A 16480-nucleotide genomic window follows, 5' to 3' on the forward strand; every position below is an offset into this window, starting at 1 on the left:
ATTTTATTCTGAATAAAATCTGTTAGCAATTTAACTAAAACTTCTTAAATTCTTTAATACTCATCTGGTAATAATAACTTTCACACATGCATACCTCTGCTTGCATATCCCAGCTTATCACGTTGCGGTAGGATAAAATCGGTATTGCAACTTATTACTACGAGATCAGTATTAAGGAGCTTTAGAAGTTTTGTGATATTAACATGACAAACTCAATGCGTGTATACAAGATTCGCCCCCAGTTAAATATAAATTTCTTATCCTCTAAGTCTTCTTTGTTCCTTTTTGTTTCTATATCTAGTTGTAAAACTTTCTTCTCCGCTTGTGATGCCTTCACAATAACTTTGTCGTGGTAACATTGTTTGGTTAGCTTAATGTGTCTTTTTTGTACATAAAGATTTCTTTTAATCATAGGGCCAGATACGGAGAAGAATGAAAGATTCCTGCCTAAGTCAAAGAAAAAATAAGTGAATGAGTTCTATAGGTGACCAATGTCAAACTTGGCTAATCTTTATTCACTGTTCAGCTTATTTTTCATTTACTAAACGGCCTTTAATATTGCGAAAACGCAGGCGACATGGATATCAACGTTTTTTTAACGGTGGATTTTTAAGTGAATCAATCAGCATCCATTTCATAACTTTATCTATTTTATTTAATTGATTTAATTATTTTTTATTTATATACTCTTTTAACAATGCAGGAATACAAATATTTGGCAAATGATTGCTCACATATTGGTTTTCTTTTTTTTTGCAGCGTACCTTACAATAACAACAACAAAGATGCTACTAAATTATGTCATTTAAACGGTAAGAATTTACATAATTTTTTTAAAACAATAATAAAAGTAAAAGCAACGACAAATACTTTGATTTTCTTTTTTTTTCATTAATTAAAAAAAGATATTAAAATGCATGGTCGAAAAAGTCACGAATCTCTGAAAATAAAGCAGCTTAAGTAAGTTTGCAGCACGTACATCGTTCGATTATTTTCTTATTACTCACAGAACTACATCAAGACAGACAGAGTTATCGGTAGAGATGAATAACAAAAAAATAGAAAGAACAAAAGAGAAAACATGATTTTTTAAAGATTTTTCCTTCAAAAAAACAAACTTTAAATTTTCTTTTTTAAACTTTTTAAAAATGAACATAATTTCTGTACTCTTAACTTAATGTACGTAAGGTACGGCATTTTGTTTGCTTATTTTATTTCACGCCATGTTGTCGACCACAAAATTCTATATAAATTAACTCCTGAAAGTAGTCTACACAAATTTATTTACCTCATAAATTAAAATTATGCGGTTAGTTTAATGTGACCATTTCAGCGCGTATTCCATACCCATTCCATTAAAGCTTATGCTTATGCATACTTGTATAATTTTCACTTCCTCTCATATATATACATATATATATATATATATAACTATATGTATGTACTATAAAAGAAAAAATACATTCTTATGAACAAATTCTCACCTACGGAATATGTGGAAATGTTAGGATTAAAAAAACATATAATTAAAAAATGCTGAAGCACAACTTAAGGCTTAGCCTTAGAAAAATTAATAGAAATATAAAACTGAATTTCATTTTAAAACATTTAATATATTTTCTTTTTTTTTTTTTTTCCAAAAACTGAAGTAAACTTTTAAACACCAAGTATACTTTCGTTTACATAAAAGGACGGATTTTTAATATAAAAAGTTGTCACCTATTGTTAACAATGAGTGCTTGAAACTATTACACATATCACGTATGCTTTCTGTGTTCTGTCAAACCCGTATAACTTTAACATTTTATATTTATGCATATTTTTGCCGTGTATATGTACTCCTAATGTATGTCTCTTTACACACATATACACAGATTACATATGTACTTGCATATTATACCCTATAAGCCTTTTGGTGCAAAGGTGTATTGGGCGTATGGAACACCTAGAAGGGCTGAAGGGCATAGGCTTATCTGGTATTAGATATTTTCTGAATTTATCTTAACTTGTCTGTCCGCCTGTCCCTCTTGTTTTCTTGCAATTTTTGCAACATTTTGATGATGTGTGTTACACACACATGTTTTGACCAAAGAGCGTATGCTATTCAAATGATGATGTTCGGATCGGACTTCTTTTTCAATCACTTCCCATAACATCCTTAATTTGAAAAGTCATTTTATAAATAATTGCACTAAGCAAACTGGTGGAGGGTATTTAACAGTGGGCCGTGCCCCACTGTAACGTTTTTACTTGTGTTTTGTTAACAATTTTTTTTTATACATATTCATGATGATGTATATTTTGAAGCTAAGGTGCATGTGCATATATTCCATTTGGTTTGTCGCTGATAATGCTCGTATGGAAACAACATTCAACAAAGTGTGTGTGTAGCTGGTTGTGAGCGCAAATAGAATATTTTACTTTGTTTCTTTCTTTTAGCACTTTTCAAGATGCGGTGTGCTTACGAAAAACATTTAAATTATTAGACAAAAGTTAAATTTTATTTCTAAATTTCTCCCCTACTCCAAACAAATGTTTCGGGAATAGCAGAGATACCGCTACACGACTGAAATATGGAAAAAAGCCAAATTTTGAAAGTAAATTCCAGTTTTATAATTAACAGCCAATTTGTAGCGCTGTGACCGGCCAATAGTCATAAGAGAAAACTTCATGGAGTCGTAGCGTTTATAACTTTTAATAGTCGCCGCAGTACCACTCTCCAATATATACTACGCCAAAGCTCAACCCAAAAAATGGCTTAAACCGTACTTAGGTAGCCTAATAAATGGACAGAATTTCATGTTGTGCGTACATTTGCTCTTCAAATGTTTTTGTAGTAATAGTGAGAAAGCTCGAGCAAATAGGTGACTCTCGATATATGCTCCGTTAAATGTGTGTCATGTCATTAGCGCAATTTTTGCTTTCATCCAATGGATTGTTTACGCTTCCAGGGCATGTTGTGCTTCCTGTACTCATTGATCCTTGTGGATGAGCAATAAAAACAAGTATGAGATAGTGTAGCTTATTTCCCGATTATTATCAGAATTTTTGATTAATAGGAAGTTTATAGCAACTTTGCTTGTTAACATAGCCAAGCTTCCCGCTTCCCAAGCGGGAGATTATAAATTAAAGCAAATGGAATTTTGTTTTCATTTGCGAAAAGGTAAGACATATCGAAATTATCGTCGTTTTAAGAACATTCGAAAATTCTCATCTGAGATCGAAAAACGTCAGGCAAGAGTAAGCAGTAGTTAGTTCTGCCCAGCGAGTAAGGCCGAGCATTCAAGTTAGTATGTCAGTAGATGCGAAAAGGAATCCTACTAAGCTTAGCTAGAGTATTAGTCTAGAAACTGAAGCCATTTGATAATTGAAAATATTTCATTTTTATTCATTCCAACTTACGATTCCAATTTTAACTTTTTAGCATTAACTCGTTTTCGAAATTCTTTACGACAAAAGACAAAATTTATTTAAAAAAGAAAAAACTACTGAAAACTTTAAACAATATCTAAAAATTTTGTTTGGCTGTAACCGAATCTTTCTTTTTACGCACTTTCTTTATCCTAAAAAAAAAAAAAAAATGCAATTTTCGTTCCTTATAATATTAGGCGGACATGGGTGATTTTTTCTGTTTTTGTAAAACAGTCGTGAAAATTCTTAGGATGTGTCTATTATAGGATTAGTAATGAGCAAAAGCTCCAAAAAGCAGAGAAGTTCTCAGTTTCTGTTGCCTTGTAGGCGTATTTTTTAACCGACTTGGCCCGCTTACAACACCAATCTGCCCTAAAAGAACTTTATTTGTGCAAACTTTGAATCGATGACAGAAGAATCTTTGCCACAAACATTGTGCAGGACCGAAAAACGGACACGCTTAAATCGCTAGAACATATTCATTTCATCCATACTTTGGCCAAAACACGTCAGTGTGCCAAGTGTTATCACACTTGGGAGAAAGCAAAACCGGGCAGGCGGTCGAATAAGCTTGAATCGATTTAGTAATCGATCCTGGCAGTTGACTATATGTTTGCCATCAACGTTGCTGTATGCAGCCAGATTCTTGTGCTATTCTGACTCCTTACGGATCGTAAGAGAGGACAATATGTTGTCTTGTTACGATTTTTAGGATTTTATATAACATTTGGTGTTCAAGAGTTTATAATTACACTAAAGTGTCCGTGTCTTGTTGTGTGTGTACGGCTATCGAGCCGTATGTCTAATGACTATCTATAAAGAAAACAAGACAACAGTGAGTACCAACCATACAAAATAAGGTTGCAGCAGAATCTTACCTTCGTTTAAGCGAACATTCTTTTCATCGCCTGCTATTGAAGCCTTACACAGAAATTGAATTGACAAAAATAAGCTTAACAGACATATTATCAATACACGGTTACCTGAATAAAAGGTTTGCCAAAAAGACGTTCTACCAGAACGCAAATGATTCTTAATTGACGTAATAATTGCCAAAGTATATTAATTTTTTATGATGGATATCACAAATTCATCTCAAGGCGTATAAAACTTGTTCACTTGTTTTCTTTACAAATGCCTTTATTCACTTATTACATTCTTTTTCTTTGCTATAAACATTTAAAAAAGATGCGCTTAAGAAACTAGGATGCGTAACGGAAAAGAGAAATAAACTAACACAAGGATTTTTAATAAATTCTTCAACATCTTTTAAGTAAATCAAAGAGCGAATAGAGTGTCAGTCAGAGAGAAATATCAAATCAAAGAAAATCTTTATTACAAAGTAGTAGTAGTACTGCGTGAATTATTTGTTGTCAAGATTTTGCCCAAAAGATTCATTTCAGGTATACTTTTGGTTGCAGCATGCCAAACGAATGGCATTGAAACACATTTTTTATAAACAAAAAACCAACAGCAGCAGTATCAGCAGCAGCAGCAGCAGCACCAACAACAACAATAGCTACTGTCGTACCATATGTTTGCTTACGGCTGCTCTAAAAATGAGTAAAGAAAAAAGAAAATGCACCAAGCGAAACATATTCTTGCGATGTAATTTCGCAAAAGGTGCTATAGTGGCCTCATTATATGCATTCTACATTAAGTAAGTGAATTGATTACGTTCAGCATCATTGTAAGCTTGAAAATATAAAGCAAAAATTTTGGGATATATTTTACATTGCTGTCGTTGTTGTTGCTTTCCTCTCTCCCGCCTTGCTATGCGTGAAGAATTTTTCCCAAGTTTTACATATTTTAAAGCGAGAAGGCACGAAACGGTTCTCCAAAGTCTACTAAAGCTTTTAATTTTTTCACAACTTTCGTCTTGTGCGTAGCAGAACCGAAGAAACGAAGAAAAAAAAAAAGAATCAAAAGTAAATAAGAAATCTATAGTCAGCTTGAAACGAATATTAGACACCCATCGACTTCAATGCAAAAAATATATATATATAAAAATAAAAATTGTTCTTTGCGAGCGAATCCTTGTAATTGACTGACTGATTGAGATAAAGTAGGGGTTCTTTTCATCTTACGCTGTTTTTCGTTTTCAAGTACTTTGACGTTATCGGAGTCTATTCATTGTATTGCTTGAGATTGGTCCAGTAGAATGCAAGCCGTCCTGCTGTTTTCCTATCTCGCTTGAACATTTCAAAATCAGAGAGCATCAGCTATATATAGATTTAGGATCCATGTTTCTTTCTCTTTGTTTGTTTGTTTTCTTACTTTCTCTTCCACTTTCTCCCTTGCTGCCTTTCTTTCTCTCGAAAGCACATGAAACCCTATATGAAAAATATTTCTACGGAAAGTTCACTATTCTCTGTCATGAGATATATTCCTAAAGGATATGTCTACGAAAAGTACACAATTTTCCCTCATGGGAGATTTGCGAGTAAAAGCATAAACCAGCATACAATTCATGCTTAAATCGGTCTATACTTTACAACTCATGAATATTTCTTATGGGGATCTTATGTTTACTTCTAAATGTTACAAACCGTATAACAAAAAGTAATACCCATCTACCCTTCGGCAATGGGTATAACAAGAAATCTTTTTATAATTTTTGTTTAAACACAAATTTGCTACACATTGAATTTGTGTAAAAGAAAAAATTGACATCAAGGATTTTTATCAAGGATATCGTGTTCGAATGCCGCTGTAAGGCGAAGGTAAAGTGCAAAAGGAACATGTTAAGATACTTCAAAGAGGATCTATTTACTTTGAGGTCAAATTTATTTTCCCTCAATTGAATTTCTCTTCACTGAAATAAAAGGTACATAAGACAGCGATTTATTCTATCATAATTTCAATTTTATTTAGGCAAACAATTTAACATAGCTGACCTATCTTGTTTTAATAGCAACTTGAATGCGTTGCTATGCCCAATCAGTATATGCATATGTGCGAAAGTTTATTGTATATATGAAATAAAAATCATATATAAACAAAGAATGAAAAGAACGAACGTGTAAACACTGCCTGCAATAATTTGATATTAAAAAAAAAAAAAAATAAACATTGGCCTACGCAACGCACATCTACATATATGTAGCGTATAATTTGCAAGTGTCGAACACGCGCAACACGCACAACACGCACGACACGCACAACACACACAACACACACAATCATTAAAATTTTGCTATGCCATCATAATTTTATGTTTGAATGAAGGAGCCTTTATCAGAGATCTGTGCAAAGGGATGCTAAAGAAAAGGTATCCTAAGCCATTTCTAAATATTACATAAGCAAGTGATTACATGGCTGCGTTGAATATTGGCAACCACAGCTGGAATTGCGTAAAGGCGGAGAATGTTTATGATTTATATAAATTAGGGTTAACTTTTTCATTTCCGTTATCTTACAATAATTGCATACTTTATCTTATTTCTCTAATTCGAGCAAAAAACTTTAAAAAAATATAACCACCACCCGACAAATATACGATTTATTCATAGCATCAGCACATTTCTGTGGTGATATATTACTTTTTAAATGCTTTTCACGTGTGTCAGAAGCACTTAACGTATGTTCTGGTTCAGTATAAAGGTAGGGTTCGGTTTAGTCTCGTTATCGGTGAAATTTTTTGAAATGAAATGCAGTTTTAAAGGCGAAACTCTTTAAACTTTCCTCAAATTTAATTTAAAAACCAATTAAATCAGCGCACAACAACGTCTCTTACAAAATTGAATAAAATATATTTTGTGTAAAAACTTTATAATAAAGAAAACATTAACGTTTCATCATAATCCGAATGCTTTCTCGATATACTATTCTTCGAGTAGGGTAAGTTAGTTGTTGACTTGCTATACTTTGGATGTCTTTTATTATAACAATGCCCCGTTGTGCCATATTGTAGCAATCATATAAAATTTAATTGTATATTAAGCCATGTTTTTGTATACGTTATGTTGCGTATGCGATTATAGAATAGTACGCCTACACTTGCAAATAGCGAAGACAAGGAAGAAATTGTACGCAATGAATTTGGGTGGAAGCGCAAAACTTTTTGAAACGGTGTCTATTATATTGTGGACGCAGCAATCGGCCGATTTTGATAGCATTTTAATTTAACCTTACGATATGTAATTATTTTTCATTCTAAAATTTCCTAATATGTTACCAACGAAGAAGTAAACGGAAGTGGCCGCTATTTGCGGCCATCAAGTGAATCTATAATGTAAAGCAATAAAAATTTATCAAATCTCATACATTTCCTGTCAGATCATATGATTCGATTAACGATAGATTGATTATTAATTTTTTCACTTTATCGAAATGTCATAGCATTCTTAACTTGTATTAAGAAACAGTGTATATGTAGCAAGGGAAACATGCTTTGCATGCTATTGCCGAAAAGTTTTCAATGGTTTTTTTCGTGCTTAATGTGAATTTGTATAAAAAATTTTTCACTCTTCAAAGTTCGTTTGTGCGAATTAAATGAAAGTCGCTTTGAGCCTACGACTTTATAATCACAAATAATGGGTATGTTCTTCAGTTAAAATCGTTTACGAATTCTGCTAAATTTTTATATCCATTACCAAGCGTGAAGATACTTTGTCACCATCGTTCCGTCTTTAAAATTTTTCACAGAAATTGCGCGCATCTTGAATTAAATGCATTCTGAATAATAATATAATTCTATCCACTCATCCGCCCTTCTATCGAAATTCTCGAATGAATTTGAATTGAATTAAGAACGATCGAATCCGGTCAATTTAATCCCTCAGCGATCTCACGAGTACTTAAGCGCGCTTTGTATCAGCGAGCGCATTTATTTTGTTTCCATCAGCCTGCAGTGTGTTCAGTGTCCGCGGGTTAAAATCTCGAGTGCAGTGGAGTTTTCTTTGGTCATAGCTGTAGTGAGTGCGTGGTAGGTAAAGGCGTAACACGTAACGATTGATCACACGTCCACTAGACTGCGGCCGCTCCCTATCAGTTTCTCTTTCCTCACTCCTTTCTCGTCATCACCGTGTTATGCATGTTTAGGTGACATTCCTTATCAGGAAACTTACATCATTACAGCTTCCATTACTTTGAAGTACAGAAAAGATAGGGGAGAAATTAAATGTACTAAGAACGTTACTTACATCTAAATAAACAAATAAATGAACAAATAATTTTACATACATATCCGTAAGCATAAGTATGTGTGCAATGCATGCATTGAAAATTTATAAATGAAACAACTCAATTAACCTCGACCTTCACAGTAAAGGCACGATATTGTCTGATGACTGGTCGACTGACTGCTTTACTACACATACATAATGTTATTGTATATATATATATATATGCATATCTATATATATGTATATAAAACAAATGCAAACATTTAAATATTCAAAATGCATATGTTTTAGAGAATCTTTTTATATTGAGAATATAATAGTGACGTCATAGACACATTGACGATAGCAATATTATTAATTAGTCACTCACACTCCACTATAAAATATATATATATATATATATACGTATAATGGTTGTGACCGTATCGTGGTCTCAACAATATCCACTTAATATACAAATGCATATATGAAAGACAACAACAATACAAGGTTAAAAAGTAAAACAATAGTTAAAAAGATACAAATTTTTGTTTTTCATACTCTCTTGGCCCTCATACGCAAAATATTTAATCGTATGGTTACACGGTATTAACAATTATTTAACTATATGGTTAGTTATATGTGGAGAGCCACAAATTAATTACAATTTAATGCACGCACTTTCTGTCGCATGCTCATACACATACACACTCAGTATGATGGCATACTTATTATAATCTTGTTATAGAGAAACGTGTATGCCGTCAACAAAACAAAAAAAACAAAAAATCAAACGCCCTCTTTGCTACCATGATTATAGATAATCGACTAAAAAACTAAAAACGAGTAATTTAAATGATTTGCGCGCATGCGTAACCATTGTCAATGTTAAAGACTGCAACGATCAACAAACATAACAAGACATAATAAAACTTGTTGCGCTTAATAGTTATGCGACTTGCATTATATAAGCAAATACATAAGCATATAAACGCAGGCACATACTATCATACAAAAATTGCATGGCTTTTACCGCTTTTGAAATTTACTGCATTGTATTGCATTGCATTGCATTGCATTGCATTGCATTGGATTGCATACACCGCATGAACACATTTATGAACATGTTTCATGTCTCGTTTTCGTTTCAAGAACCAGGTCAAGGTTATCACGCTACTACTACCACTTCAGCAACCATAAACTGAGCACAGATATTTATGTATGTGTTTTTGCGTGTCGATGTTCGCAGTCATAACGTGGTTTTGTTTTTCTCACCGGCTTGTTTGTCATTTGTAATTGTGAGAGACTCCTTGGACCAAAGTCAACGTTTAAAGTCAAGTTTTACCCAAGTTGAAGTTGCCGCAATTGTTGTATTAATAAAACTTGGTTTAAACTTGTTTGATAGTTAAAGTTTGATATCAAACATTTTTATTTCTTCATGGTCTTTAATGCTAAACTAACGATTAAGAGTTGCTTTTAAGTTTGCTACAGACTGGTTTTTAACACAGTCTATAGTGTTTGCGCGGCCGCACGACATACGCCTCACTACCTTTATTTCTCTTTGTCTTTTCTTTTTTATTTTTCTTTAAGACCCGAATCCTCTTAAAGTGGCTTAAGCTTGCTTCTAAATGTTAGGAGCGGATTCAACATCAACTACAACTAACGAGCAAATTTTCAACGATAACGTTTACTCTTTGAGAAGCCTTCAACTAGGGTGGCATTATTACAACTTTTACTTGCTTTTAAACTAGAAACCTAAATAAATATTTAATTTTAACTTTATAAAGTCCGTTGCTATGACAAAGCTAAAGATTTTTACGTAGGTTAGTAATTCTTTCCAACGAAATAAACTACGAATGGCTTTTCTTCTGTCTTAAGAGAAAGTTCTCCTTTAACAACTTTGCAACGTTAGCAGCGTAACCAGTGATTATGAAGTTATATATATTTTTCCTTCAATAAATATCTTAAATGTCGATATAATTTTCAAATGTTCAAGGCTATCCGCCAATAGCCTTAGAGGCTAGTACTTTCAGACATTAGTCATTGTTTGGCTAAATGAATAATAACAATATATCCAAACTTAAATGTGCTCTAAACAAGTAAAAACACTTTAGTAGACTACGGCTCAACACTAAATATCCTACTCCATCCTATAGTTATCCACATGACGACTTTTCAAAAGAGGGCGCCATAAGCGAAGTGGTCGGAAAAATGATCCCATCCGAACAATTTGCAACAGCTTTTGTCCTTGGGCCAAAACACGTCGGTGTATCAAATTAATTTAAGTAAAATATTTCGAAAGCTGCGGCCTGCAGGTTGATAACAAGAGAACAGGACAAGACGGACAGAAAGACAGACAAAAGCTTGAATCGATTTGGAAAGTGACTGCATTGCTCGGTATAATAAGCCGTGGTCACATCTCAAGTCTTTCTGACTGCAATACACCACACATACAACTTCACTTAACTCATATCGCAAGTGGTGTAAAGTAGAAATGAAAAACCCCGCTTGATACAAGACGTCGACGCGGAGAAGTTTATTAGATTATCTGATAGCTATTTCGCTAAACATAAGATTTGAAAATACACATATCGCAGTCAAGAATCATACAAATAAAAAGTGAATTGTGAGGAAACGTTTGAATAAAAACCGTTTTAGTTCTCATAGGGTTTTATTGGAATTAATCACTTGCTAATGTGGAATTTTAAAGCTCTACGAAATACTTTGTTTTTGCAAGAACTCAAAAACATATGGTCTATATCGGATAAACTTGATAATCAAGTTGAAAAGCCTTTGTTTTGAAAAGAGTCCGTCAACTTACATTCGATGACGAACTTCAACTAGAAAAATTTAATTTCAAATTCAGTATATACCAAAGCTTCTTCTACGAGACCGTTTACATTACTTACGTGGGCTGACATGTGGGAAGCCATTGGCTTGCAGAGTTCAGATAATTATATCTTCCTCCGACCTGTTTCGTAGGGAAAACTCTCAAGAATTTTATTCTATGCCAAATTTTTCTGTGTTAACAATCGCGTTCGTGATTTTTTTTTGTTTAATAAGAAGTCCATCTGAAATCGTTCGCCAACAGTCTTATAAGCCTTACAGGCCAAAAGATGCATCCAACAAAAATGTGTGTGAAAATGTTGTGAATGTGTACAGTAGACCTCGCTACAACAAGCCTGCATGCAGGGCGGACTCGTATAACCACGACGGAAAAATCATCATGATGATGTTCGTATAATATGCTAAAGAGAGGCTCGTATGGTACCGGGCCCATTACAAAATATCTATATGATAAGTTCTCATACACTTTTTGTGAAAGAAAGCATATATTGTTCAATGGCTGTAAAAATTCTTATCACAGGATGAATGTCTTAAGCCTGATCATTAAACAAAGCTATTTAAAAATAGTAAGTAAGTTAAGAGACTCGTGCAACACTGATGGAAGTTATCCATCGTACTATAGCGCTGTCCATACTACCATATCACACATATATTTCTATGATTTGGCAGCACTTTGTAATGTAGATGATGGTATCAAGTAAATATTATTTGCTTTACTTCTTGCTTACATGAAGAATTTTTAATAATTTTAGCAAACTCCTCTTGTTGCGATTTAGAAAAAATTTAAAATCCAATATATCATTTCAATTTATTTTATTTAATCTTCAGCAAAGTCAGGCCAGACCTTATATATCTAAAAAGCCAATAAGTTACTGTCTACATGAAATTATTCGGTATAAGAAAAAAAAATTATTGTTATAAACGATTCCACAGTGAGAGAAAATCAGAAATAAATTTGCGTCTCGCTCCAAAGCTTAGAGCTCATAAGCTTCGGAACACTAAGAGAATGCAAGCCAGAAAAAGCTTGGGTACCTCGACTCGGTTTTGCCGATTTTTCCAATCTTCCAGCTTAAGCCAGCAAAATTCTTCTCCGACAAAGTTTGGAGATCCTAATCACGATATTAACTGAAGGTGACAGCCATAGAAATGGATATACTTAAGAACTATATTCGTTCCGACCACGAATTTATATTATACATTTTACGAAATCTTCGACTTGGACAATTTCATGTGTTACGAACATTTGATAAATTTGAAACACACCTGTCGCAGGTACAAAAAGTTGCAAAGAAATGATGTAAAATTTTCAAAGTCAACGTCATTTCGTATTTAGACTTCCAATAAGCTGTCAATACCAACTACTGCCAAACTGATGTTAGAAAATATTTATATGTACATATGAAAAAAATAGAAAAAAAAAAAAAAAAAAAAAAAACAGCAAAGACATCCATTGCCCGAGGCTATTTGTTACGAATACACAGCCAGACAAATTTCTCAAAACTTTTTTTATTGAAAGTATTTTATTTTTGGTATTATTAGTTATACTTTTAAAAAGTTATGATAACTTTATTATAACGTGCGAGAGATTACGCATAACTTCTGCTGTATAAGTTTATTTATATGCGACTATTGATTTTCCAAATGATTTTATAAGATTTAATAAAAGGCATTCAAGCATTGAGCATTGAGTTTAAACAATCGACACTACGGCCTTAAAAACTTGAATGCTGTAAATTCTTTACATTACTTTTTTCATTTATTTGTTGTTTCTTAATTGAAAGCCTTCCGAGAGGGAAGTAATGCGAACACTAAAGCTGAGCATATAATCTCGACTTGGATAGTTTTCAACTTTTCGCTTAATGAATTTTTTTTTTTTTTGTTTAACTTAAGAAGAAGAGTAATATAATTTTTTACTCTAATCGGTTCATATTAACCCTTTGAGGATCGCATGAACTATGAACTTAAATTTTTTATTTCTCTAATATAAATTTTAAAATTTCGTTTGCCCAATGCTAAAATATTTATAAATTTACCGTAAGTTGTGTTGTCACATTTAATCCTTTTCGTTTCCCTAACAAATCTTACCACAATGAGTCTCACAGTCATACCTAGTAAAGATGTAATATTGCGGTCAGTATTCTGCTTAATGCACCTCTGCCCCAAACTTTCTGCCGGTTGACTATGACCTGCCTAAGATATTCGTTTTCTCTTCAGCTAAGTGCCTAAGAGGCACATCATGGTATGATTCGTTAGAAAAATCTGTGCTCGTATTAGTGATAATACAAACTTACATCTTATATACCTTAAAATTTTCTCATATTGGCTCAAGATGTTCTTTGATGAAAATGAAATCTTGGTCTCTTTTAAAGACATTTTGGTTACCAAGGAAACGGTGCCGTTACCTATGCCGTCTGCGTACAATACTTTTTGAAAAGTTTTAAATATTTCGGCGGAATTTTTCAGAATTATTACTAGCTATCTCTTACCCCAATTCTTTCTGATCATCATCTTGCTACACTTATGGAGGACATTCTCTGGATGATTGCAAAAACAAAAAAAAAATACCGAACATGCTGAGAATATATTAACCATTTTCTCTGATATACAGAATATTAACGTTTCCCCTGGTTTTCGCCCTCAGCAACATTATGAAAAGGGAGTAGATTCTGAATCGGCGGTTCATGCGTCCGCCTCGTGCTGGCGTACCTACAGTCTCCCAAATACAAAAGCTAAACGGACCGTAATGCATCTTTGAGCAACCTCTGAATTTTCAGTTTCGATTATTTGGATATTTCATGTTGTATTCCTTATAAAAATGTTGATTATTCCCACGATTCTGGTAAATGACTGAAAGGCACATCGTGGTCAGCATCGTAATAAATACAAGTGATGCGATTAGGCAGAACAGTGAATGCATGTATCTGTGATTCTGGTCAATTTGGCAAATTGGAACATAGGTGTTCTACCATTATGGCCAGACAACCAACAGACAAAAAAATTGAAACCTAACTTGGAAATAATCCAATATCTTGTGATTATTGATAATTTGTAGTGAAAATGTCTAAGAGATATTGTGAAAATATTTCCGATCATTTGAAGAAATAAACAAATGTTTGCTTCTTTTATACTTTTATACTTGGATACGAAAGATTCGCTCCAAGGCGACTATAGCTTTCTTATTAGTTTTTTTGTTTTTGTACATTTTTTTTTTCTACTACTATTCTCTGCTCAAGTGCGACCACATTTTCTTGCAATGTCATTTGAAACTAGGCTTTACTAAGTAGAGAAGTGCAGCAAGTAAGTAAGTAAGTAAGTCTAACTAAACAACTTTTGTAAACGCCAATAACATCGATTTGACCTTAATTTTGTTTTTGTTTTTTCTTTTTTTTTTTTTTTTCTTAATTTTTAGTTTTTACAATAAAAGGCAAAGCATCTGAGTCATCAAATTGTAAAAATCTTGGTAAAGTCTACTGCCAAGACTCTGTGAATCCTTAATTGAGAGATTCAAGTTTTCAATGGCAAAACATTGAATCATTCAGTCTTTTTCCTTTTATTGCTTCTCAATTGACCTTAGGGAACTGATGACATATATATATATATATATAATTGTATATATACTTTTTTTTGTTATATAAAAAAAAAAAACAGAAACAGCGCATTAAAAAATTGAATGATTAGAAGAACATAGACTGTGTTCCTTAATTGGAAAATTATTTAAAATTATTTTCCATAATTTCAAGAACGTCTTGATACTAAATTAAAAAAGAAAAAAAAAAAAAATTATTAAAAAAAGTTACGACCATACGGCTTGCATGATATGTGTAACAGCGCTTAACCTCAGATTATTTGATTTTTAAATTTTCACAAAAGCAAACCACAATATAAAAACGACCAAAACATTAATGAATTGATATCTGTTTTCAATTGAATAAATCAAAATATCTCTTTCACTATATGTGAGTGTGTGTGTATACGTATGTATGTATGTATGTATGTGCATATTTATATATAAGTTCACGCCAAGCAAGATGTTTAAATGTTTCTTTTTTTTTTTGTTCGTTATTGTGGTCTTTGCAGTTGCAGTTTTTGTTATTGTTATTGTTATTGTTGGTATATAACCTCCACATATATTTATTTACTCAATATCTATACAGCACTCTCATAGAACATTAATAAATTGGTTCAAGATCAAGCTGTAAGCAATACAGATACACACATACGAGCAAACACACGAGCTCATATGAACACACACGCACACATACACTCGCACTCGCACTTATTAACAACCGCATTAATTTGATGGGTACAGCACGTAAAAGTGATGGCATAAGCTTGAGGAGGAAGAGACGGTGACGACGGAATCTCTCATATATATGTATATGTATATATATATACACTAGAGAAGCGGTTTAGGAATATAAATTCAAGCATATCTATTTATGCATATGTAGGAACATGTTTACTTGCGGCATGTGCATTTAATCATAATAATATAGATTGTTAACTAACCTCGTCCCTGAGGGGTACAGAAGTGCGTATTATTAACGAAAAACATTTATTATTATTACTAAAGTTTTTTTTTTCGCAATTATTTATTTTGAAAAGCAAAATTAATTGAAAACATCTCCTAATAGAATGAAATCAATTTATGTAAATTGACGTTACAGATAAATTAAAGACGGATAGAGAAATCATTAAAGACAATTTCATTAAACAAACGTAAGAACTCTGTAAAACATTTTAATGGGTATCCAAACCATAAAGCAAAAGTTGAATACGTGACAGCCTTACGATTTGCACTAAATGCGAACCCGACCCGGGAACTTTTCAGGTCCAATGCTAACCACTACGACAACATTCAATAATTGACCGAAGGTAATAGTTGTGCTTTTACACGCGCTCCCTGCATAGAATTAGCAGTACAAATGCAACTCTATACAGATTTGATTGCGAAGTAAAAACAATCCTGCAAATCATAAACAAAAAACAGGTGTTTTTTCTTTGAAGTGAGGCCAAATTAGAAATCCTAACTCTGTATGAGTTCTACCTCATTTTTTGTCCAACCACTTTTTTGCCAAACTCCATATAGAAATCAGCAAAAACCTCACAAGTTCAGT

General features: G+C 32.9%; 1 protein-coding gene across 5 annotated transcripts in view; it reads left to right on the forward strand.

Moving 5' to 3' along the window:
- The window catches only part of LOC119635261 (homeobox protein 5-like), a 69568-nt gene that overhangs the window by 24647 nt on the left and 28441 nt on the right, over positions 1–16480 (forward strand). For all 5 annotated transcript variants that reach the window (XM_038029957.1, XM_038029955.1, XM_038029964.1 and 2 more), the window contains exon 2: positions 760–812. The gene's annotated coding sequence lies outside the window, so the exon portion shown is untranslated. The remainder of the gene's footprint in view (positions 1–759; positions 813–16480) is intronic.

Source organism: Glossina fuscipes, unplaced genomic scaffold (genome assembly GCF_014805625.2).
Source record: "Glossina fuscipes isolate IAEA_lab_2018 unplaced genomic scaffold, Yale_Gfus_2 26, whole genome shotgun sequence".
Classification (NCBI taxonomy): Eukaryota; Metazoa; Arthropoda; class Insecta; order Diptera; family Glossinidae; genus Glossina; species Glossina fuscipes.